Here is a 25,054-nt window from a genome sequence, read left to right on the forward strand (position 1 = left end):
AGGGTTAACTAGGAATACAGAGGAGTGAGCTGTGCCATCTCAGCAGAAGCGACAGTCAGGAGTACCTCAAGGACACTGTCAGCACACGCAGACACTGGCAGTGCTCTGATGGCACAGGGATGAGCAGAACGAGTCAGTTTCATGTTATCACAGGGAGAAGACAGGGTTATCTAGGAATACAGAGGATCGGGTAGTGCCATTTTAGCAGAATTGGCAGGCAGGAGTACCTCAAGCAAACTGTGAACGCAGACAGACACTGTCAGTGCCCTGATGGCACAGGGAATGAACATAACGTGGCAGTGTCATGACATCACAGGGAAAAGACAGAGTTATCCAAAAACAGAGAGGAGAGGGCAGTGTCATCTCAGCAGAAGGGACAGGCAGGACGACCTCTCAAGGACACAGTGAACACAGGCAGACACTGTCAGTGCCCTGATGGCACAGGGATGGACAACAGAAAGAGGCATTGACATGTTATCACAGGGAGAAGACAGGGTTAACTAGGAACAGAGAGAAGCGGGTAGTGCCATCTCAGCAGAAGGGACACGCAGGAGTACCTCAAGGACACAGTGAACACAGGCAGACAATGTCAGTTCCCTGATGGCACATCGATGTACTGAAAGAGGCAGCGTCATGATATTACAGTGCAAAGACAGGGTTATCCAGAAACAGAGAGAGAGCGGCAGTGCCAATCCCAGCAGAAGGGACAGGCATCAGTACCTCAAGGACACAGTGAACACAGGGTGACACTGTCAGTGCCCTGAAGTCACAGGGACGAACAGAAATAGACAGTGCCATGATATCACAGGGGGGATACAGGGTTAATTGGCTCCTCATCAGAGAGAGAATCATCTTCAAAGCCCTATCCATTAAGCATAAATCCATGGCAAAGGTGGCCCCATAGTACCTGTCTCAGAAATTCATCCAAGCCAAATCCACCAGCCCCGTTAGATCTTGCCAGGCTAACCACCTAGTGCCTCCAACCTTTAAGAAAGTCAATGGAGGTGGATCAAGCTTCCCATCACTGGGCGTGCACCATTGGAACACGCTTCCTCCAGCCTCAGGGGCAGAAGAAGCCCACTGGCACTAAAGACTTGCCTCTTTGCCTAACATTCACCCCTTCATGACTTTTTCAAATTGTGTCCATTACTAAGTTTTCTTTGCATGTAACTGGTTGTGCAACAGTGTCCTGATGCCCTAGGGTTTAGGTGCTTTGCAAATGTAAAAAAGAAACTAATAAAATAAAATAAATAAATAACACTAGCAACCAAGAGGAGCAGGCAGTGCCACCTCAGCTTAAGGGACAGGCAGGAGTACCTCAAGGACACATTGACAATAGGAAGACACTGGCAGTGCCCTGGTGGCACAGGGAATGAACAGAACGAAGCAGTGTCATGATATCACAGTGAGATGACCGGGTTGGGTAGAAACATAGAGGAGTGGGCAGTGTCATCTCAGCAGAAGGGGCAGGCAGGAATACCTCAAGGACACAGTGAAAACAGGCAGAACATTTAATTATTTTTAAAACCTCAGGTAGCAGCCATGTATGCCACTGACTCTACTATCTTTACCCCATTAGCTGTAAGGATTTAATTAACTGAATGGCTCAGGGGGTGTATTGCAAAATGAAAATGTGCACAACTTGACTACATCATCCTCATCAACTGCCTGCACAGCGATCATCCCATCTAATTGAGGCATCAGCCGCGATACCCAGTTCTTCATGTGTCTGATTCCAATCCATTTTTTCTCCCCATTCAGGGGCTGCTCGTCCATAATGAGCTAAGGGGTGTCAACCCACTGGCCCCCTCACCTATTCCGGAGGAGCCAAGGAGCAAGCCCGCTCACTCCGCTGATGTTTGCAGCTGAGGGAGCTCTCCTAGGATGGCTGAACTGTCAAAGGGAAGTACAGTTTCCCTTTGACAGTTCTGTTCCCCAGCCACGCATGCTCGATGAGCCATGCCATGATAGGTGTGTTTTGCTTCCCCATCCTTGCACAGACCATTGGAAATTGTATTTTATTTATTTATTTATTGATTTGTTATAATATATCACTATAAGCCAAAGTGCTGTACAGGGATAAAAGTTACACAAGTATTGAAAAACAAAATTGAAAAATATTATCTAAAAACATACTTAACCAGTCAGGGGATGAGACTTAACATGACAGCTGAAAACAGAACGACAAGACAGAGATTGTAGAGAAAGAGGAAGAGTGTTCCGGTCCTTCAGGGCCAAGAGAAAAAAATAGCATAAGTGGAAATTAACACAGGGGGGGCAAGAGACACAAAAGAATAAAATGGGACTGGGAACAGAGTGAATGAGGTGGAACATAAACAGAATAAACAGAAATGTGGCGAGATAGGGTGGGGCAAGATCATGCAAGCATTTGGAAACTAATAGAAAATTAAACAACAGCCATGACTAAAAAAAAAAGGATCATTGAAGAGAAGCAAGAGCAGGGGCGGGAGACTCATGGGAAGATAAGGTAAAGAGGAGATGGATAGCAGAGTGGAAAGGTGAGTAGCAGGAAGACCGAGTGAAGGAGAGGAGCACTAGTCGGGGGAAAATTAGGGAAGAAACACGAATTTTAGTGGCGATAAAGCAAGAAATGGTCTAGTCTTCTGACTATTGAAGAGATGGAACCGACAAGCGTAAGAGGCCCGAAATATGAGAATAAAAAGAAAGAGATGAGTCAAGGTTATGCCAAGTTTCTGGGCAGAAAGAGAAATAGAAAGAGAGGAGGGGAGAAGGAAATGGAAGAGGGGGCAAAGGAAGAGGAAAAGCTGTAGCAGAAAAGAAGAACACTTCAGACTTGGAAGGATCAAGATGAAGAAAGTCAGACAACATCCAAGACTGAAGTACAAGAAGACAGAAAGTGAGAGTAGAATGTATAGAGGAAGAAAAAGAAGAGAATGATAGAAAGAGATGCATATATTCAGCATAGAGATGATGAGAACGACCAAATGAAGAAATAAGAGAGGCAAGTGGAACTGTGTAGAGAGAGTAAAGTATGGGGCCCAGGACAGAGCCTCGGAGGAGAACCTCATACTGGAGAGGAAGAGTAGAGGATGAAAGACCAGCGCAATACACCGTACACTGCAATTGGACATGTAAGAACAAATCCATTGCATTACCGAACCACTGAATCCTGAACTAAAGGGAGCACGAAGGAGAGAATGATCTACAGCATCAAAAGCGGCAGAGAGATCAAGTAAGACCGGAAGAGATGATTGCTGAGAACAGCGAGCAGAAAGAAGAGAGTCACAGACAGAGAGAAGAGCCATTTCAGTCGAGTGCAGAGGTTGAACAACGTATTGGTAGATCAGAAAAAGAGAGGAAGAGTTAATATAAGAAGACATTTGGAAGTATCAATACGTTCAAGGAGCTTAGAGAGAAAAAGAAGAAGTGAGATGGAACGGTAATTAGATATAAGAGAGCGGTCAAAGGAAGGCTTCTTAAGGATTGGAAAAATAGAAGCATGTTTGAAAATAGAGGTAAGCATAGAAAACTGAAGAGAAAGATTTAAAAGCAGAGTCATATATGAAGCCAGACTGGGGTAGACCCTAGAAATGACAGAAGAAGGAAGAGGATCATAAGGAGAGGTGGTAATGTGGGTTTTAGAGAGAAAACATTAAACATTAGGGGGAGTGAGAAAATGGAAAGAAGACAGAGAAGAAGAAATAGGGGGATTAGTGGAAGATCAAGGGGAAGGGGAAGCGATAGGGTAAGGCAGAGAACACAAGAGTATAGAGGACCAGAGAGGAGTAACTTTAGAGGATAAGTAAGAAGGAACATGAGAAGCAGTGAGAGAACATGAGAGTGAAGGGTCAGGGGTTGAAGGAGAAAACATATATTTAAGAGTCTGGAATTATCAACAGGGGTGGGCTGAAAGAGAATCCAGCATGTTGGTGTAAAAGTGCTGTTTGGCCAAGATAAGGGCCATATTGACGAAGAGCAGCGCCTTGAAACACTTGTGCATAGGCGCGTTATAAAAGCCATATAATATCATATCATATCAAGAGTGAGCCAAGGTTGGGTTGTTTTCCGTGAAGGTGAAAAAAAAGAATAAGGATAGAAAGAATTGAGAGTGTCAATAATCGAGGTGAAGAAAAAAGAGGAGAACGCATGAACTGGAAAACATGAAAGGACATCCAAAGAGGGTAGAGACGAAGTTGAAGAAGAGATAAATGAGGAGATATCCAAAGAATGAAGGTCATGATGTGCTGGCTGGGGAACTGCATGTCTGTATGTGCAAGCGGGTGCTCCCGCACCTTGCCGATCACACAGACAGAGAGGGGCGCTTCCTTACCAACGTTCTGGCTCATGTCCGCATGTGCAGGAGCCAGTAAGCTGGATCCTGCTCGTGCTATGAGGGAGCTAGAGCACTGGGAGAAAACAAACTTTAGGCTGGAGCAGAAGGTACATTTATGTTAATTTTTTAAGTATGTTTATCGATGCATGTATGCTTCTGTTATGTGTGAGTGTATGATGATGGGTGCTTGAGTCAATGAGCGAGTTCATGCGCCGTGTGAAATTAATGTTGTGCAGTGAATGTGTGTGTGCTGATTTTGGATAGGGGTACATGTCATTTTCTTACTGGATATCTCTCAAAGATGTCCAGTAAAAAATATGTATACCCCTGTGCCTCCCAGCGCCTTGCATACACACTATCACATTGATTGTGTGAGGCAGTGGGGGCACAGAGGGAAGGCATGTAATGTATTAATGTTTATCTATGATAGATGCCCAGTAGAAAATGCCATGTTTGACCCCCCAGCACCTCACATGCACACAATTGATTGTATGCTTGTGAGGCGCTGGGTCCCCAGGGTACAGGCATAGCAATTTTTACTGGTCACCTTTACCCTGTAAAATATGCTATGGCTGTCCCTTGGGACCACAGTGCCTCACACACATCCGCCCCCTGTACCTCAAGTGCCACGCACTCACACATAATCACATTCATAATGAATGTGATTATGTCTGAGTACTAGGCAACGGCGCACCAGGGTGCCGGCATGGCATTTTTTTACTGGGTCTGGATGATAAAGCAAGCATGATACATATTAATACGAAGCTAGTCTGGTATTTGTATGCAACCGCTCTAGCCATTTCTTACTGTGGCATGACATTTTGTATTGGCCATCTTTGATAAAGCAAACATGGTAAGTGTTATTACGTGACTGTACTGACATTTTGGTGCAGTCATTCTAGCCATTTCTTAAAGTGGCATGACATTTTGTATTGGCATCTTTGATAAAGCAAACATGGTAAGTGTTATTACGTGACTGTACTGACATTTTGGTGCAGTCATTCTAGCCATTTCTTACTGTGGCATGACATTTTGTATTGGCCATCTTTGATAAAGCAAACATGGTAAGTGTTATTACGTGACTGTACTGACATTTTGGTGCAGTCATTCTAGCCATTTCTTAAAGTGGCATGACATTTTGTATTGGCATCTTTGAAAAAGAAAACATGATAAGGGTTATTGTGTAGTTAGACTGACATTTTGGTGCAACCAGTTTGGAAAGGTTTTCATAGTGTGGCATGCCTTTTTAATGGTAAAGCCAACTGCATTATTTTCTTAAATTGGGATATTATCATATATTGGCAGACCACGCATGGACACGATTTCCTATAGCATCATTACTGGCATTATGCGCAAAACTAATATGAGTATGTTCTTACATGTTCTTACATGTTCTTACATGGGAATACTAATGTGTATTGGTGCAGCCTGCATGGAAATGTATGGGCACAGCCAGTTTGAAAATCTTTTATACTGGCAGATATTGTGGGCAAAGGCATCATGAAAATGTGTTGAAGAAATGCTCCTGTGCACGGTTGGTGACTTGCATCTATTGTTTTTTTTTCTCATGAGTTACCCTCTAAAACCCAATTGCAGACTATTTGGCTTTGTGCCCAATTTTTCAGATAAGTGTGCTTTAAAATGCACCAAATGCACCCATTATTTCAAAATAAATTTGTTTTGGACAACCTCCCGAACACCCCTTGATTGGTTCTGGCTCCCGCTGTACGCTCGGACACTAGGAGATATTTAGGAGAAAAATTTGCACCCCTCCACTTAAACAATTCACTAGCCACCACCGTCCCCATATAATAATATAATCGGTTATTTATAATGTGCTTAATATCCAGATGTTTCTAAACTTGGACCCTGGGATTGAAGGCCTCATTTTGCCTCCAAGACGAGCACGTTGCCCTTGAGTTATCCTCCCGAGACACTACATGAGTAGGTAACATGTATCTTTTCAATCATGGTTCATCAATACGCAACGCTACAGATGTTCGGTACTACAATTACCATGATCCTTTTTCACAGATACTGTTGCCTGGGGCTGATGGGAGTTGAAGTCCAGTGTATCTGGAGGGCCACATAAGGAGTAGCAATCATGCTCACCGGTAGACAATGCGTGCATGTTCAGAAACCATATACATGTATAAGAATGTGTTGTTTGATGAACGTCAGGAGACGCATTTCTGCAAACTATGCAATGACAATGGGCACCTTGTGATCTCTGCTGCCATTAAGAGCTGTTTTAATTTCTCTTCTCTCTTTTCAAAAACGACCCAATAACTGAATGATTGGTGTTGAAAACACGTGTTTGTGTTTTCAGACCCACCCGCATGGCTGGCGTACAGTTACAGACTAACATAGAAAGAGCCCTGTCCGTCTGTCTCTACGGGCAGAAACGGGGTGCCACATTCATTTTGAATAAGAGACTACTTTTGCTGAGGTCTTACTGATTGGCACAAAGGCAATTTGTAACAGGAGCTTTTTTCATTCACTGAATTCCAATAAGGCACCTCCGGCCATATTGAAAACGTCTCATAAGGATAGTAGTCACATGGTGAAACTACTGATTAGCTTAGCCACAAAAGTGCATTCCTGGGCTACACAAAGAAATGTGTTAATAGCTCTGGCAACTAGTCCAGGAAGCCACCCAGAATCATCGGTGTAATCCGGGACTATGAGCCAGAGGAATGAGTCCACTCTCAGATCAGACTCCGCACTGAAGATCATTTCGCCGGCACCTGAGTACCTTCAGTCTCTAGTAGAGCTGTGGGCACAGCGACAAAAAAGGAAAACACGTCTTTCACAAGGAGAAAGCTCGAGAGGGTCCAGAGGATCTTCAGAACGGGCCAAGGGAACACCTCCAAGCAAGGCAAGCAATCTGAGATTAAAGGCAAGGCGAGAAGTGGAGGGTAAACAATGAGATGTAGAATAGCGAGACGAGTAGGAGCAGATGGGCAGAGTGCAGAGTGCCACAGCAGGAAACAGCAATGTGGCAAGATGCACTGCACCCAGGTGCAGACATGTTCAGATTTCAGTTATTCTTATTAACATGTAATGTCTAGGTGCAGATATGTTCAGCTTTCAGTTAGTCTTATTAACATTCAATGTCTAGGTGCAGATATGTTCAGCTTTCAGTTATTCTATTAACATTCAATTTCTGGGGATGATATTTTCAACTGTCAGTTATTCTTATTAACAAGCAATTTCTGGGAGTTATATGTTAAGATTTCAGTTATTCTTATTCATGTTCACTTTCTATGAGTGATATGTTCAGAGTTCAGTTATTCTTACTATTAGATTTCTGGGAGTGAAATGTTCAGCGTTCAGTTTTTCTTATTAACATTCAATTTCTGGCAGTGATTTGTTCAGCTTTCGGTTATCCCTAATAACAGTCATCACTTAAACCTCTCCCGCTGCAATTGGAGCCACAGTTTCAAAATGGGAATTCGAAAAAGCCAACCTGCCTCACAACTGTTCATCAATGAGTGTTCAATATGAGTGCTAAATCGTGCTGGATTTACAGAGCTGTAGGTTAAATGAGGGTTCTTCTATATGTTTAATGGTAACCCAATGGTAGCATGAATTGGGGGACAAATGCATAAGTAAGAGCTATAATCTGCCTTTACATTATGCATAAAGCAGAGAAGGCCACTAGCAATCTCAAGGCTTCACTTGAATGTTTCTGGAACACATAGAATGCTCACTACATTTTGCCTACTCGCATTCCCCTTACCCGGGACACATACAGACTCAATAGAGGAAGACGAGAAATCAGTGTGGATCACACAGCCCCTACAGTGATAAGTTCATCCATAAACAACACTTGTGATGGATATTCGTACTATCGACCAATACTAATTTCACTCTTCGCCGTGATACGATAAATGCATCTCTCACATTCAGTTCTTTTCCCCCAATGCAGATATGCCTAAAGACCAATAAACTGCCCCAATCCACTCTCTCTATGGTGTGGCACTTGGCATATCGTACAGTGCCCGTGCCCATGGCTTTATTCATAGCCAGCATGCCTCATTTTTGATTGCTCTCTAGAGATGGCACTCCATGCACTTAATACAATGGTGCTGATTGCCCCACAATGCACCACAAAAAGCTTGTGCGTTCTTCATGAACTCAGTAATGGTAGTTTAGAGATTTGAACACAAGACTTGAACAAGTGAGCAGCTATGGGAGCTAGTTTTGAAACTCTGCATGTCTTTTCAGCTCCCAAGAGGACAAGAGCTCAGGAACAAATATTTAAAAGTAGTCCTATGGTCAATAATCTCCTTCAGGGCGCAGAAAGAGTTCATCATGGTGAAATGTATGTTATCGTGCCAGCCATTTTGTAGGAGTGATTGGAACTGTTTGAGTTTTGTTGATTGTTGCTTTAAAACACTTGTGTTGTTTCCACAACCCTTGGCATTGATGCATTTTCCACTTTTATGCTGCATTACATTCTGTTTGTTATTCATGTTGATATTGCCATCTATGGCTGCCATTGTTCATGTGTTTTAGGACTATAACAAGGCCATAAGGGTTGCCACAAGCTTGAGACAGTTTTGCTTAGGCAGCATTTTCATAATGACCGCCATGATGGATTGCAAACTGTTAGGGGACAACAAATGTCTAGTGATCTATATCAGTGTATACACAGAGATATAGGTCGGGTATGCTATAGGTGTAATGTTAGGTCAGGGCAATGGCTTTCACAAAGCTTGTGCTCACACAGACTACTCATGTCTTATTTTTCTTTCTTTACTTTCTAACTGTCTGTGGAAAAGGCCTATCTCTGAGGCTGGTGAGTAATGAGCTTCATCTGTACATTGCATAAACTGTTGGCTATCATGAGAAGTATGTGTCTATACTTGAGACACCGGCCTTGAAGAAGCCTGGTTTGGGAAACATGTGCTCAGCGGATGGACCTGAAGCTGATAATTCTTGTTACCCTGAACTATTCAGGGGATTTGTGATTCTCTTGTTATGACTGACTGAGCACAGCTTAGGAAGATTGGGAATCATCCTATTGCCATGTGTGTACATCATGTGTTACTAGAGACAGGAGGCAGAGCAGAGCACCCCTTCTTGCTGACTCCTGCTCTCATGGCGAATGACCTCGGTAAAGCTGTTTTCCTCCACCTCTTGTGTCTGTCGTTCTGTGCGATAGGACATGTTTTTTCTTATGGTGCGTGGTCTCCTCCCTTCAGCCAACCAGCAGAGAGTTAACTGCGCCCATCAGAGGAACCCTAGTGTCAGCATTAGCGTGTCAGTGTGGCTCTCAGCCGTGTTCGCTTGGCTGCCTGCCCTGCCAATTACTGATGTTTGCTCAGCAGTCTCCACTTCCAGGTACCTACGATTCTGCAGGAAGTTGTCCTTGAGCGTGCACACACCAAATTCTTCCTCAGAAACATGACCTAGAAGCCATTCTGTCATCTGTATGCCTCCAATATGTAGCTCCTCGTCTTCTTGTTTTGTCTTCTAGCTCATACAGAACTAAGACAAAAGGTAATGGTAGGAGCTCAGTTGCAGATGCAGACGTGTTTGTGAGGGGTTAGCAGTGAATGCACAAAAGGCATTAAGGGTGGGCATGGTGAGGGGAGTGGGTGGCAGTCGAGGAATTCCAATGTCTTTTTACTAATCCCCCTGTTTCCCTGCATGTGTTAATCCATTGAGACTGGGGATAGTAGAGGTTAACTGATTTTACTACTCCTTTCATAAACATGATTACAGGGAAGTATATGCCAATCTTCCAATGCACTCATCTTATATATATGAAATACAGCCTGGTCACTGCAGGACACTAACAGGAAAGCTGAGAGTTTCTCATATTAACTTTGCTCTAATTAGATGCCTGATATAAATCAACGACGAACAGAGTGAGCAGCACACAGGCAACAGCCTAACAACAGTCAATACCAATTGACCTTCTACCAGCCAATGGCTCTATGAACCACAGGGAATTTGCCCTCAAGAACCTTACCTAACTTGCCTTGAGAAAGACCCTCAGGGGTTGAAACACTTGTCGGCTGACAATCACTTAACAGACAAATATGTCTAAGATTTATTTTCAATGTAAATAAAGGACACTCATGTTTTAAAAACCACAGCAATATCATGTGTGATCCTTCTATAAACAAGGGTCCAAATACCTACCTTGCAAGGTAACCAGGACATTCTATTTCAAATTTCCCCTCCAAGAGGCATTGGGTTTGCCTCCTCCAACCTGTGAACTTGCAGAAACTAACAGATTCGAAGAAATCTACACAAGGAGCTTAGCACAGGAGTGTTCAATATATAGATCCCGGTTTTCTCACCTTATACCTGATATAAATCAAGATGGCTGCTCATAATCTCCGAAGACAGGAGAAAGGGGAAGTGGGAAGACTTGCTGATCGCCTCCAGCATGAACCAGTCGGATATATAATCTGGGCGATGTTTGGAAAGGATGAAGATAAGAGGATTCAGTCTACCACCTCACCCACAAAATTGCCATCTTTACAGTCTTGCATATCAGTGGAGAATCAAGAGGCAACTTCTCTGAATCTCAAATACAGCTCAAAGCTACAACTTTTGTGAGCGGTCTTACAACACATCGATGCCACTCTCATGCTACTACCTCCGATGCATGTTAGGGTTGTATATACCGCACAAAACATGGTCAGTGGTCCTATGGCCATTAAGGCCAAAAGGATGGCTGCTTAACGAAAGGGACTGTGGAAAATGACTGCACATGTATAATCAATACTCATTCTAAGAGGTCCCAAATTGTGATGGTCCACCATGTACCGAATGTCACCCTTGGAGTATTCTTAAATCTCATGGACACAAGTCACTTGAATTCTCCAGGGTTTGTGGGAGTTGGAGGGCACGGTGAAAGAAGCAGAAGTAGCTATGGCAACTCAAGGCTATCCAGTGTCACTAACCAAGAGCCATTTGAGCATGTGTTGAATACGACCAAATTAATGATGAGGTTGGACTTTTTACCCTTGGAAGATACTGCAACTCCTTAGACAGCCATGAAGGATACTGATCAGCCATCAAGGTGCTCCTCTTCATTGAATCAAAATCATTACACTCCACTGTTGTTAATGTCCCCCACCAGCATACGATAGGTTATTTATAACATGCTTAATACCCAGAAGTTTGTAATACCCAGACATTTCTAAGCACAACCCAGGGATCGAACCTGTGTTGTTCCATGTCGTCTTGCTTGCAAGGCAAGCACGTTGCCCCTGAGCTGTCCTCCCAAGACAAAGGTCTGAAAGCCCCTCTACTGATAAGAAACACAGCCAAATAACCTGTTCCATGAGTAGGGTCCCACTGGGGAAGGTCTACAATCATGTTTTAGCTCACTACTTTTCACAGAAGAGAAATGTATATTTGCATTTCCGTTTGGTTCCAACCACCATGCGTTCCAGCACCAAAATGCCTGGCAATTCTCTTCTGAACAAGAGTACCGACCGCAACCCCTAACAAATTTTTCGGCCTTGTTGGGCCTCATCAGTGAAGTGGAGCTGTGCCTCTCTGAGCCACAGTGGCGACTACTGCAGTCAACCCAGAGTCCGTTTCCCACTTACATAAGACATTGCATCCCACGGAAATGAGAGCAGAGTCATTAGTGCAGACGTCTCCTTCTTTTATTTCCCTGCAATGCATCCTGAGGTCACTGAAGTAAGAGAGAGAGATCTTTCTGGAAACAGTTGCCACAGCTTCTGAAGATCTTTTCCAGCAAAACATTGGTGAGCCTTCTGGGTGATGTCTCACTTTTCAGAAGAGCCAAAAACAGCCCTGCAAGGTAGGCAGTGAAGAGAGCTTTTAGTAAGCAATACATCTTGGAGTGATCATCCATGATGACTCTGCTTATGTAAGGATACGATGTCGGAACCAAATACTCTTAGTATAATGGATCTACTGTAGAGAAACATGTGCGAAAGGATTAAACGAACGCACTGATACATTCTGAAAATTAATAAACATAAAGCTAATTCTTCAAAATAATTAGGTAAACTAGACAGCTTGCGGTGTCCTATACTCATTGCAAGTCCATCGTAAGCCCAATATTCAATCACTTTTAGGACCACAAGAACGTTTTGTTTATTTTTTGCCTTGGCCAGGTGTGATAGATGTTGTTAAACAATAACAAAAACAGAAAGAACATGGGTAATGATAATTTGTATTATTGCCACGTACATGCTGTGGAAAACTGGCACGATTTTCTGTTAATGTGTCCCCAGAACAAGTGGTTGAGACAGAGGAGGCCACTTGGAAGACCTGAAGATATTTGAAAGGTGGCAATGCTGCTTCTGCTAGGAGACCATGATACAGCGGTTACTATGGTGGCTGTCTCTGCTAGGAGACCATGATACAGGGGTTACTTTGGTGGCTGCTTCTGCTAGGAGACCATGATACAGCGGTTACTATGGTGGCTGTCTCTGCTAGGAGACCATGATACAGGGGTTACTATGGTGGCTGTCTCTTCTAGGAGACCATGATACAGGGGTTACTATGGTGGCGGTCTCTGCTAGGAGACCATGATACAGGGGTTACAATGGTGGCTGTCTCTGCTAGGAGACCATGATACGGAGGTTACTATGGTGGCTGTCTCTGCTAGGAGACCATGATACGGGGGTTACTATGGTGGCTGCTTCTGTTAGGAGACCATGATACAGGGGTTACTATGGTGGCTGCCTCTGCTAGGAGACCATGATACAGGGGTTACTATGCTGGCTGTCTCTGCTAGGAGACCATGATACAGGGGTTACTATGGTGGCTGTCTCTGCTAGGAGACCATGATACAGGTGTTACTATGGTGGCTGTCTCTGCTAGGACACCATGATACAGGGGTTACTATGGTGGCTGTCTCTGCTAGGAGACCATGATACAGGGGTTACTATGGTGGCTGCTTCTGCTAGGAGACCATGATACAGGGGTTACTATGGTGGCTGTCTCTGCTAGGAGACCATGATACAGGGGTTACTATGGTGGCTGTCTCTGCTAGGAGACCATGATACAGGGGTTATTATGGTGGCTGCTTCTGCTAGGAGAGCATGATACAGGGGTTACTATGGTGGCTGTCTCTGCTAGGAGACCATGATACAGGGGTTACTATGGTGGCTGTCTCTGCTAGGAGACCATGATACAGGGGTTACTATGGTGGCTGCTTCTGCTAGGAGACCATGATACAGGGGTATACGGGTTACTATGGTGGCTTTCTCTGCTAGGAGACCATGATACAGGTGTTACTATGGTGGCTGTCTCTGCTAGGACACCATGATACAGGGGTTACTATGGTGGCTGTCTCTGCTAGGAGACCATGATACAGGGGTTACTATGGTGGCTGCTTCTGCTAGGAGACCATGATACAGGGGTTACTATGGTGGCTGTCTCTGCTAGGAGACCATGATACAGGGGTTACTATGGTGGCTGTCTCTGCTAGGAGACCATGATACAGGGGTTACTATGGTGGCTGCTTCTGCTAGGAGACCATGATACAGGGGTTACTATGGTGGCTGTCTCTGCTAGGAGACCATGATACAGGGGTTACTATGGGTGCTGCTTCTGCTAGGAGACCATGATACGGGGTTACTATGGTGGCTGCTTCTGCTAGGAGACCATGATATGGGGTTATTATGGTGGCTGTCTCTGCTAGGAGACCATGATACGGGGGTTACTATGGTGGATGCTTCTGCTAGGAGACCATGATACGGGGGTTACTATGGTGGCTGCTTCTGTTAGGAGACCATGATACAGGGGTTATTATGGTGGCTGCTTCTGCTAGGAGACCATGATACAGGGGTTACTATGGTGGCTGTCTCTGCTAGGAGACCATGATACAGAGGTTACTATGGTGGTTGCTTCTGCTAGGAGACCATGATACAGGTGTTAGTATGGTGGCTGCTTCTGTTAGGAGACCATGATACAGGGATTACTATGGTGGCTGCTTCTGCTAGGAGACCATGATACAGGGGTTACTATGGTGGCTGTCTCTGCTAGGAGACCATGATACAAGGGTTACTATGGTGGCTGTCTCTGCTAGGAGACCATGATACAGGGGTTACTATGGTGGCAGCTTCTGCTAGGAGACCATGATACAGGGGTTACTATGGTCGCTGCTTCTGCTAGGAGACCATGATACAGGGGTTACTATTGTGGCTGCTTCTGCTAGGAGACCATGATACAGGGGTTACTATGGTGGCTGTCTCTTCTAGGAGACCATGATACAGGGGTTACTATGGTGGATGTCTCTGTTAGGAGACCATGATACAGGGGTTACTATGGTGGCTGTTTCTGCTAGGAGACCATGATACAGGGGTTACTATGGTGGCTGTCTCTGCTAGGAGACCATGATACAGGGGTTACTATGGTGGCTGTCTCTGCTATGAGACCATGATACAGGGGTTACTATCGTGGCTGCTTCTGTTAGGAGACCATGATACAGGGGTTACTATGGTGGCTGCTTCTGCTAGGAGACCATGATACAGGGGTTACTATGGTGGTTGTCTCTGCTAGGAGACCATGATACAGGGGTTACTATGGTGGCTGCTTCTGCTAGGAGACCATGATACAGGTGTTAGTATGGTGGCTGCTTCTGTTAGGAGACCATGATACAGGGATTACTTTGGTGGCTGCTTCTGCTAGGAGACCATGATACAGGGGTTACTATGGTGGCTGTCTCTGCTAGGAGACCATGATACAAGGGTTACTATGGTGGCTGTCTCTGCTAGGAGACCATGATACAGGGGTTACTATGGTCGCTGCTTCTGCTAGGAGACCATGATACAGGGGTTACTATTGTGGCTGCTTCTGCTAGGAGACCATGATACAGGGGTTACTATTGTGGCTGCTTCTGCTAGGAGACCATGATACAGGGGTTACTATGGTGGCTGTCTCTTCTAGGAGACCATGATACAGGGGTTACTATGGTGGATGTCTCTGTTAGGAGACCATGATACAGGGGTTACTATGGTGGCTGTTTCTGCTAGGAGACCATGATACAGGGGTTACTATGGTGGCTGTCTCTGCTAGGAGACCATGATACAGGGGTTACTATGGTGGCTGTCTCTGCTATGAGACCATGATACAGGGGTTACTATCGTGGCTGCTTCTGTTAGGAGACCATGATACAGGGGTTACTATGGTGGCTGCTTCTGCTAGGAGACCATGATACAGGGGTTACTATGGTGGTTGTCTCTGCTAGGAGACCATGATACAGGGGTTACTATGGTGGCTGCTTCTGCTAGGAGACCATGATACAGGGGTTACTATGGTGGCTGTCTCTGCTAGGAGACCATGATACAGGGGTTACTATGGTGGCTGTCTCTGCTAGGAGACCATGATACAGGGGTTACTATGGTGGCTGCTTCTGCTAGGAGGCCAAGACACAGGGGTTAATATGGTGGCTGTCTCTGCTAGGAGACCATGATACAGGGGTTACTATGGTGGCTGCTTCTGCTAGGAGACCATGATACAGGGGTTACTATGGTGGCTGCTTCTGTTAGGAGACCATGATACAGGGGTTACTATGGTGGCTGCTTCTGCTAGGAGGCCATGATACGGGGGGTTACTATGGTGGCTGCTTCTGCTAGGAGACCTTGATATGGGGGGGCACTTCTATGGTGGCTGTCTCTGCTAGGAGACCTTGATACAGGGGTTACTATGGTGGCTGCTTCTGCTAGGAGACCATGCTAGAGGGGTTACTATGGTGGCTGTCTCTGCTAGGAGACCATGATACAGGGGTTGGCCATGATACGGGGTGTGTACTATGGTGGCTGCTTCTGCTAGGAGACCTTGATATGGGGGGGCACTTTTATGGTGGCTGTCTCTGCTAGGAGACCATGATACAGGGGTTACTATGGTGGCTGCTTCTGCTAGGAGATCATGATACATGGGTTACTATGGTGGCTGTCTCTGCTAGGAGACCATGATACAGGGGTTACTATGGTGGCTGTCTTTGCTAGGAGACCATTATACAGGGGTTACTGTGGTGCTGTCTCTGCTAGGAGACCATGATACAGGGGTTACTATGGTGGCTGCTTCTGCTAGGAGACCATGATACAGGGGTTACTATGGTGGCTGTCTCTGCTAGGAGACCATGATACAGCGGTTACTATAGTGGCTGTCTCTGCTAGGAGACCATGATACAGTGGCTACTTTGGTGGCTGCTTCTGCTAGGAGACCATGATACAGGGGTTACTATGGTGGCTGCTTCTGCTAGGAGACCATGATTCTGGGGTTACTATGGTGGCTGCTTCTGCTAGGAGACCATGATATGGGGGGACACTACTATGGTGGCTGTCTCTGCTAGGAGACCATGATACAGCGGTTACTATGGTGGCTGTCTCTGCTAGGAGACCATGATACAGCGGTTACTATGGTGGCTGCTTCTGCTAGGAGACCATGATATGGGGGGGGGCACTACTATGGTGGCTGTCTCTGCTAGGAGACCATGATACAGGGGTTACTATGGTGGCTGCTTCTGCTAGGAGACCATGATATGGGGGGGGCACTACTATGGTGGCTGTCTCTGCTAGGAGACCATGATACAGCGGTTACTATGGTGGCTGTCTCTATTAGGAGACCATGATACAGCGGTTACTATGGTGGCTGTCTCTGCTAGGAGACCATGATACAGGGGTTACTATGGTGGCTGCTTCTGCTAGGAGACCATGATACAGGGGTTACTATGGTGGCTGCTTCTGTTAGGAGACCATGATACAGGGGTTACTATGGTGGCTGTCTCTGCTAGGAGACCATGATACAGGGGTTACTATGGTGACTGCTTCTGTTAGGAGACCATGATACAGCGGTTACTATGGTGGCTGCTTCTGCTCGGAGACCATGATACAGGGGTTACTATGGTGGCTGCTTCTGCTAGGAGACCATGATACAGGGGTTACTATGGTGGCTGCTTCTGCTAGGAGACCTTGATATGGGGGGCACTTCTCTGGTGGCTGCTTCTGCTAGGAGACCATGATATGGGGGGGGGGCACTACGATGGTGGCTGCTTCTGCTAGGAGGCCATGAGAATGGGGGATTTACTATGCTGGCTGCTTCTGCTAGGAGACCATGATATGGGGGAGCACTACTATGGTGGCTGTCTCTGCTAGGAGACCATGATACAGGGGTTACTATAGTGGCTGCTTCTGCTAGGAGACCATGATACAGGGGCCTGGGGGTCACTATGGTGGCTACTTCTGCTAGTAAACTATAATATGGAGGGTTACTATGGTGGCTGTTTCAACTAGGAAACCATGATACAGTGGGGCAGTGGGGGCTACTATGGTGGCTGCTTCTGCTAGGAGACCATAATATGGGGGGTTACTATGGTGGCTGCTTCTGCTAGGAGACCATGATATGGGGGTACTACTATGGTGGCTGCTTCTGCTAGGAGGCCATGATACAGGAGGGGGTTACTATGGTGGCTTCTTCTGCTAGGAGACCATGATACTGAGGGTAACTATGGTGGCTGCTTCTGCTAGGAGACCATGATACGGTGGTGGGGTTACTATGATGGCTGCTTATGCTAGGAGACCATGATACAGCAGGGCAGTGGGGGCTACTCCGGTGGCTGCTTCTGCTAGGAGACCATGGTACGGGGGTTACTATGGTGGCTGCTTCTGCTAGGAGACCATGTTATGGGGGGTTACTATGGTGGCTGCTTCTGCTAGGATACCATGATATGGGGGGTTACTATGGTGGCTGCTTCTGCTAGGAGACCATGATATGGGGGTTACTATGGTGGCTGCTTCTGCTAGGAGACCATGATATGGGGGTTACTATGGTGGCTGCTTCTGCTAGGAGACCATGATGTGGGGGTTACTATGGTGGCTGCTTCTGCTAGGAGACCATGATATTGGGGTTACTATGGTGGCTGCTTCTGCTAGGAGACCATGATACGAGGGGGGCACCTATGTTGGCTGCTTGTGCTAGGAGATCTTGATACGGGGGGCACTACTATGTTGGCTGCTTCCGCTTGGAGATCTTGATATGGGGGCACTACTAGGTGGCTGCTTCTGCTAGGAGACCATGATACAAGGGGGGCGGTGTCCAGTCATAATTTCGAAAACATAATTTCGAAAGTAAAAAAAGTCGAATCAAAAATGTCGAAAACAAAAATGTCAAATTGTTTTTTTTTCGATATTTTTTTTTTGGCTCTAGTTTCTGAGAAAAAAATAGGTAAAAATAAAAAAAAGGGGGGTTGGGGGAGAACCGCCCCCATTTCGAAAAAAAAAACGTCATTAAAAAAAAATTCGACATTTTTTTTTTGACATTTTTTTTTCGACTTTTTGACTTTCGAATATTTTGTATTCGAAATTATGTCTATGAACCAAGGGGGGCTACTATGGTGGCTGCTTCTGCTAGGAGACCATGATACGAGGGGGGCTACTATGGTGGCTGCTTCTGCTAGGAGACCATGATACGAGGGGGGCTAGTATGGTGGCTGCTTCTGCTAGGAGACCATGATACGAGGGGGGCTACTATGGTGGCTGCTTCTGCTAGGAGACCATACTACAGGGGGTTAGCGGGGGATACTCTGGTGGCTGCTTCTTTATCAACAGTCGAAAACAAGTCCTGGCAAAGCAAATGCAGCTGCTTTTCAAATAAAGAATATGCATTTTTATTTCTGTGTCTTTAAATAAAATGTGCCCACTACATTTAGAAAGCCGACACGTTGCCTTTAGACCACAGAGGTCACCGTGTTCTGTCTCTGCTCCAGTGCCGCCACTGCACGGTGCCTGCTCCAGGGACTGGTATCTTTTCGCCCCCTGCACAGCCTGACTGCTTCCCGTATCCCAGCACTTGACGCAGCCCCTTTAAACTGGCTGAATGGCAGCCACACAATGAGTCTGATTTGTATCACGCCTCTCTGCCTCCGTGTCTATTCTGGGCTGCTAGAGTTTAAACTCTGTTAAAGCTCCAGATTAAGAAGTCTCAGGCAGCATTGATTTCTCCGCCGCTGGGAGAAGCAGCGCTGGCGGCGAGACTACATGCTGAGCTGCCGCTGGGGGCGGCTGGGGCTCTGGGCACAAGGCACAGTGGGGCAAGGTATGGTCTCTTCTGTGGACAAGGGCAGGGCTGGCAAGTAGCATTACTATTACTTTAACTAATCTATGTTTACAAGTGTTTTGCAAACTGATGCTTTCTTGCAACTTAAAACACAGGTGTGGCAATTACCCAACTGAACAGTGCCAACACAGCGACGCAGCTGGCACTCAATCCCTCGGGCTTCCTTTCCAGAATTTGTAATCCTACATGTTGGTGAGCTGGCCCAAACCCTTCCTTCACTGTTTCATGTATGTATGTGCTTCTTCTACTACTCTTAATAGACATGTCGTAGACATTTATAATATTGTCTGACGCACAATTTCCATGTGCCGTGATGCAATAACTAGCATGGGGGAGCCGCACCCACACAGATATATTTCTATCCCCATTGTCAAGCCTAGCGGAACACTGCACCCCTCCGGTGTGCATGGTCTGGTACTGCACGTGATTTACAGTGCCCATGTGCCAGGCTTTAGCCATACCCAGCATGGCACATTATCTACTGTCCTGCAGGGCGGGTACTCGGCCCATTGTGAGGAGTGCATGCTGGCACAACCGGCTCAGCATCAGTTTACATGTGTAAGCACAACACTGGTACTATAATGGTTTAAATGCTAGAGCCGAAAAGAGGGAGCTTCAATGGAACAGCGTTTTTGATCTGAAGCATTCTGATTACAATGGTCTATAATGGTCTACAATTAAAGCACACAATGATCATGATTATATATTCAGTAGTGCAACGAGTAATAATAATTTAGCATTTATATAGCGCTACGAACCCTGAGATATCAGAGCGCTGCTTATTATTACCCACGGTGTGTGGTGATCATTTATCGACCTCAGAAGGATGAAAGTCTGAGTTTGGCCCCGCCGGAACCTGCGTCAGCAGGCTCTGCACAGAGATCAATGCGAGCGCTCTACTTGCTGTGCTATCAGACCAGCATCTTTCAAAAGAACATTTGTCTATGATCTACAATGTCAGAAACAACATCAAAAACCAAAACATCAAAAACAAAAATGGACCGGTAGATAACTGATGACAGGATTCAGTATACATATACTCAAAGAAATGTTTATCAATGTATGATATTTATTTCATTTTTGTAATCACAAACAATTCATATTGTAGATCACAGTAAAAAGCTCACAAAACTTTGTCCACCACTAATCTTCATTCATAACCCCACAAAAAGCCTTACTGACCATGCCCTGGGGTGAAGAATGTGTCTGGACAGTGGAGGGGAAGTTTCTAAACACACAACATCCAAAAAAAGCTGCTTTCTATATACTGCCCAAGATGCACAAGAACAAAGACAACCCTCCAGGCAGATCAATTGTGTCTGCGATCAACTCTTTATTGGAACCATATACAGTATATAGTGAATTCTTTCTAAAACCAGTTGTACTCCGTATGCCTTCATACACAAAGGATACAACCAATATGATAAAAATTATACAGGGACTCAACATCGAAGAAGAGGACTTACTGGTGACGATGGATGTAGAGTCCTTATATACGTCTATACCACAGATGGAATACCTAAGTGTACCGGGAGACTATCTAGATACACGAGATCTACCCCATAAACCACCAACTCGGATTATACTTGAATGTTCAAGACTCGCGATGACAGAAAATGTCTTTCTGTTAAAAAAACGGCTCTTTAAACAACAGAAAGGTGTGAGCATGGGATCAACTTTTGCCCCCCATGTAGCAAATCTGTACATGGCCAATTTTGAGGTGAGATATTTCAGGAACACAATATGCTACAACTCACTGCCACCCGTAATTTCAAAATCTACTATGGGTTTGGAAACGTTATATATATGACGTGTTTGTCATCTGGAAAGGGACAAGAAAGTCTCTTCTGGAATTCCGCAAGTGGTTAAATACCTGTGATCAATATATACACTTCCACCATAGAATGGAGTAAGGATCAAGTGAGTTTTCTAGATCGTATGATAAAGAAAGTAGGGAGAACATTGGAGACTTCACTGTATAGAAAGGCAACTGACAAAAATACTTTAATACATTTCTCCAGCTTTCATCCCAAGGGACTACAGTACAATTTGCCTCATGGCCAATTTTTGCATAAACAATGCAATTGCATAGCAAGTGAAGGCTATGAAATACATGCGCAACAACTCAAAGAATGGTTGCAGACGAGCGGCTATCCGAAAAAAAATGGTAAAAGAAAATTTGACAAGAGCTGTAAATACCAACAGAGAGATAAGCCTGATCACCAAAGAAAAACAGTTGACTGATAGTTTAGGGTGCATGACAGCGCACAACCCAATCAGCAACAACATCAAAATAATCATTAACCGGAACTGGAGTCTAGTTCAGAATCCGGGAAGTTTATCCAAGAAGCCAATGTTCGCATTTAAATACAATAGCAATCTGCGTCAAAGATTGGTACACACCTACCGAGATAGACCCAAAGAACTAACAATTCTCAATCAGTGGGAATTACCGCCCATAATTGGGAAGATGTGGGAACTGCGTGGCATGCCAGCTCACCAAAACTAAACATGTTTTCCAACATGGAAACATAAAATGGGAACTAAAAAACCACACCAAATGCTTGACAAAGAACGTCATATACATCATCTCATGCCCCTGCAATTTATTGTATGTAGGGGAAACTATGAGAAAAATTAGACTGACAATAGGGGAACATTGGTCTTGCATACAAAATAACCCGATCGAAAACCCTCTTGTCGACCATTTCATTAAAAAAGACCATAAAGACTCCACAAACCATCAAAACAAAAAGCAGAGGCAGCGACATGGCAACTGCATTACACAAGTTGGAACAGTGCTGGATCTACTCTTTAGATACAGTTCACCAGTGTTTAAACATTTCCGTGGAGTGGAATGACCTAATTACTAAGTGAAGCGGGTAGACACACCTGCAATTTCCTTTGGAGGTACTGCAATCATTGTATAAACTATGCTATGATCTGGGAGACACTGTACATCTAACACAAATGTATCTCTAGTATATTGGGCCCTATGCATATATATAGATTGTTTGAACACCTACTGTGGGGCGCCCAGATTTTACATTTATGGGGATCAGTTCAAGGATGTATTCCCATGTGTTACTCAAAGCTCTCAATTGAGAAGGTAAACAGGTAATATTCTACACAACTTCCAAAAAACACTATGTAGATTACACTATGTCCTGTGTGAGGTATACACTACATCACTCAGCATGCTCAGTTTCGGACTGGTGCATTGGGAGTGAAAATAAACACTTGCTGTACTGTACATTGAGTACCTACACAATTGTGATGGGATATTCTGTAGGATTGCACTAAACAGACTAACATTTGACTAAAAAATAGCTTTGTAGCAAGTACGCAGGTCGTATGATGCGAGCCACTTGTTGTCCTCTTTCTATGACCATAGAGGCTCGGTAATCCTTTTTTAAACAAGGTGACTACGTGCCCGACTCGCGAATGCATTTGGTGGTGCATAGCAGCTGTTCTCAACACGGTGAGCACGGGCGACGCTAGACAGAGGAGGAATGAGGTACAGCATGTTCAGTGCAACGAGCGATAATTGCGGGCATGTCAGTGCATGATAGCTAGTAAGAGTATTCGGTCACTACACGCGGTTTAGCAACTATGCGTGGCGTCCCTAGCGGGCATATGCTTATGACACAAGAGACACAGGGACATGGAGGTAAGGGACGCCGAGATGACTCTATCTGATGGGGCGTCCATGCTACGGATGATATTATATATAACGTGTAGACTGACAACTATGCGACAATTGTTGATATCAAGAGAAACACTCCTAAACAAAAGGGAGAGTGAGGGCATGAACACTCACAATCTTGTGATTACGTGCGACATTAAGATAAGCATCAGTAAAACATGTGTGTAAACCGAAGAGAAAGTGAAGGCCTGTAGGCACACACTATTACCACTGCTACAGAAGCCCCCTGGCTTTGGTGTCATTTCAGAGCTCTACACGATGGGAATTGTCCCCGCATGGAACGGATCATACCATTCCTTAGTGTCTTAATGAAAAGACATGCATTCTGGCAATGCCAAACGAGGATCTCTATTGACCATCATATGAAAGGCTAGACGCGTCGGGAGCCCTTGAAAAAGTAAGTAGCTTTCCGCCATAACTATTTATGTGGCCAAGGATAGGTTGCCATTATTTGTTAAATATGAACACAGCTTGAAATAGGCCATTGAGTTTGCGTGTTTCTTGCTCTGTAGGATACGGTACAGTGTGCCATTTCTACGAGACAGAACCTGTATGAGGATTGACTCCACTACATTGCCATCACCACTTGAAATATTAACGGAGGTGAGCATGACTGGGTAACAACTTGAGAAGTTATTTCCTATTGCACTGATTGTATATCTAGATGAGATGAGGAGGATATTGAAATACATTGTAATTTGTTTAATATTGTGTTTGTAGATCGCAGGGCTCACCCCATCCATCATAGGGACAACGTGCATTTGTTAGTTGTCCTCCGTCCTGAGGAAGGTTGTCTAAAAGATCGAGGCAAGATACTCTGCACCCACAGTGAACTACAACCGAAACACATTTCGACAGACATATATCTCCTATATTGATGTAGAGGGACACATCTGTAAAACGAATGAGTTTGACTTCGAAATTGTTTTTATTCTGTTATGGTGATAATAGACACCTGTGTTAGGTATATGTGTTGGTATGGATATGGTTTGTGTGAGTATGAATGAAGTTTGTTGGAGTGGTGGAAAAAGGTGTGTGAGCTTTTCTTGCTGTGATCTACAATATGAATTTTTTGTTATTAAAAAAATGAAATAAATATCATTCATTGGTAAACATTTCTTTGAGTATATGTATACTGAATCCTGTCATCAGTTATCTACTGGTCCATTTTTGTTTTTGATGTGTATACTTATCTGGAGGACCATAAAACTATACCGCGTACCCTTTTGGCATTATCTATATGATCTACAATGCCCAACAATTAAAACACACTGGTGGACTTAAATGTGTACTGCCATGTGTAAACTAATTGCCAGGTACACCTTAAAGAAAAAAGAGACACAAATCTGAAGTGGGGCAAAACCTTACATCGTTGACCAATGTAAGGTTGCATCTCATCACACGCTCAGTGAATGGCACCTGGCTTAGTTTCAGCATCAATCGGAAACCAACGTTTTGCTGCTGCCTCAACAGTAGGTGAGAGGTGTGGAGGGAGACTCATTGCTGATCTCTTGATTTCAGGACTATGTGCGGGGGTGGGAGACATTTGAGGTGTGTTGGAGATAAAGGGTAGACTATCGGGAAAAACAGCAATGAATTTTGGTCTCTACCTCAATCACCTGACAAATGCCTGACAAATACTCTTTTTTGCGTTTGTGGGAAACAGAGCCAGCAGACATCACTGGGCACATCACCTGATTAAGTTCCTGACCCTCCTTCCTCCTCCTTACACCTCCCCCCATGACCTCAAATTGGATAATGAAACCACTTAGGGGCGTTGGAGGTCACCAGAGCACTCTCTCCTCCCTTCCCCTCCGCCTTCCCCCTTCCCCCTTCCTCCCACTCCCCTGACCTCAAAACAGACATTGTAACCCCCAATACCTACCTCCTCTCCCCTCCCTTTCCCCCACTCTCCCCCTCCTTTAAGTAAATTGTCCTACATATTGTTTCAATGATTTGTTACA

Source organism: Ambystoma mexicanum, chromosome 1q (genome assembly GCF_040938575.1).
Source record: "Ambystoma mexicanum isolate Mex_15411 chromosome 1q, UKY_AmexF1_1, whole genome shotgun sequence".
In the NCBI taxonomy this organism is placed as follows: domain Eukaryota; kingdom Metazoa; phylum Chordata; class Amphibia; order Caudata; family Ambystomatidae; genus Ambystoma; species Ambystoma mexicanum.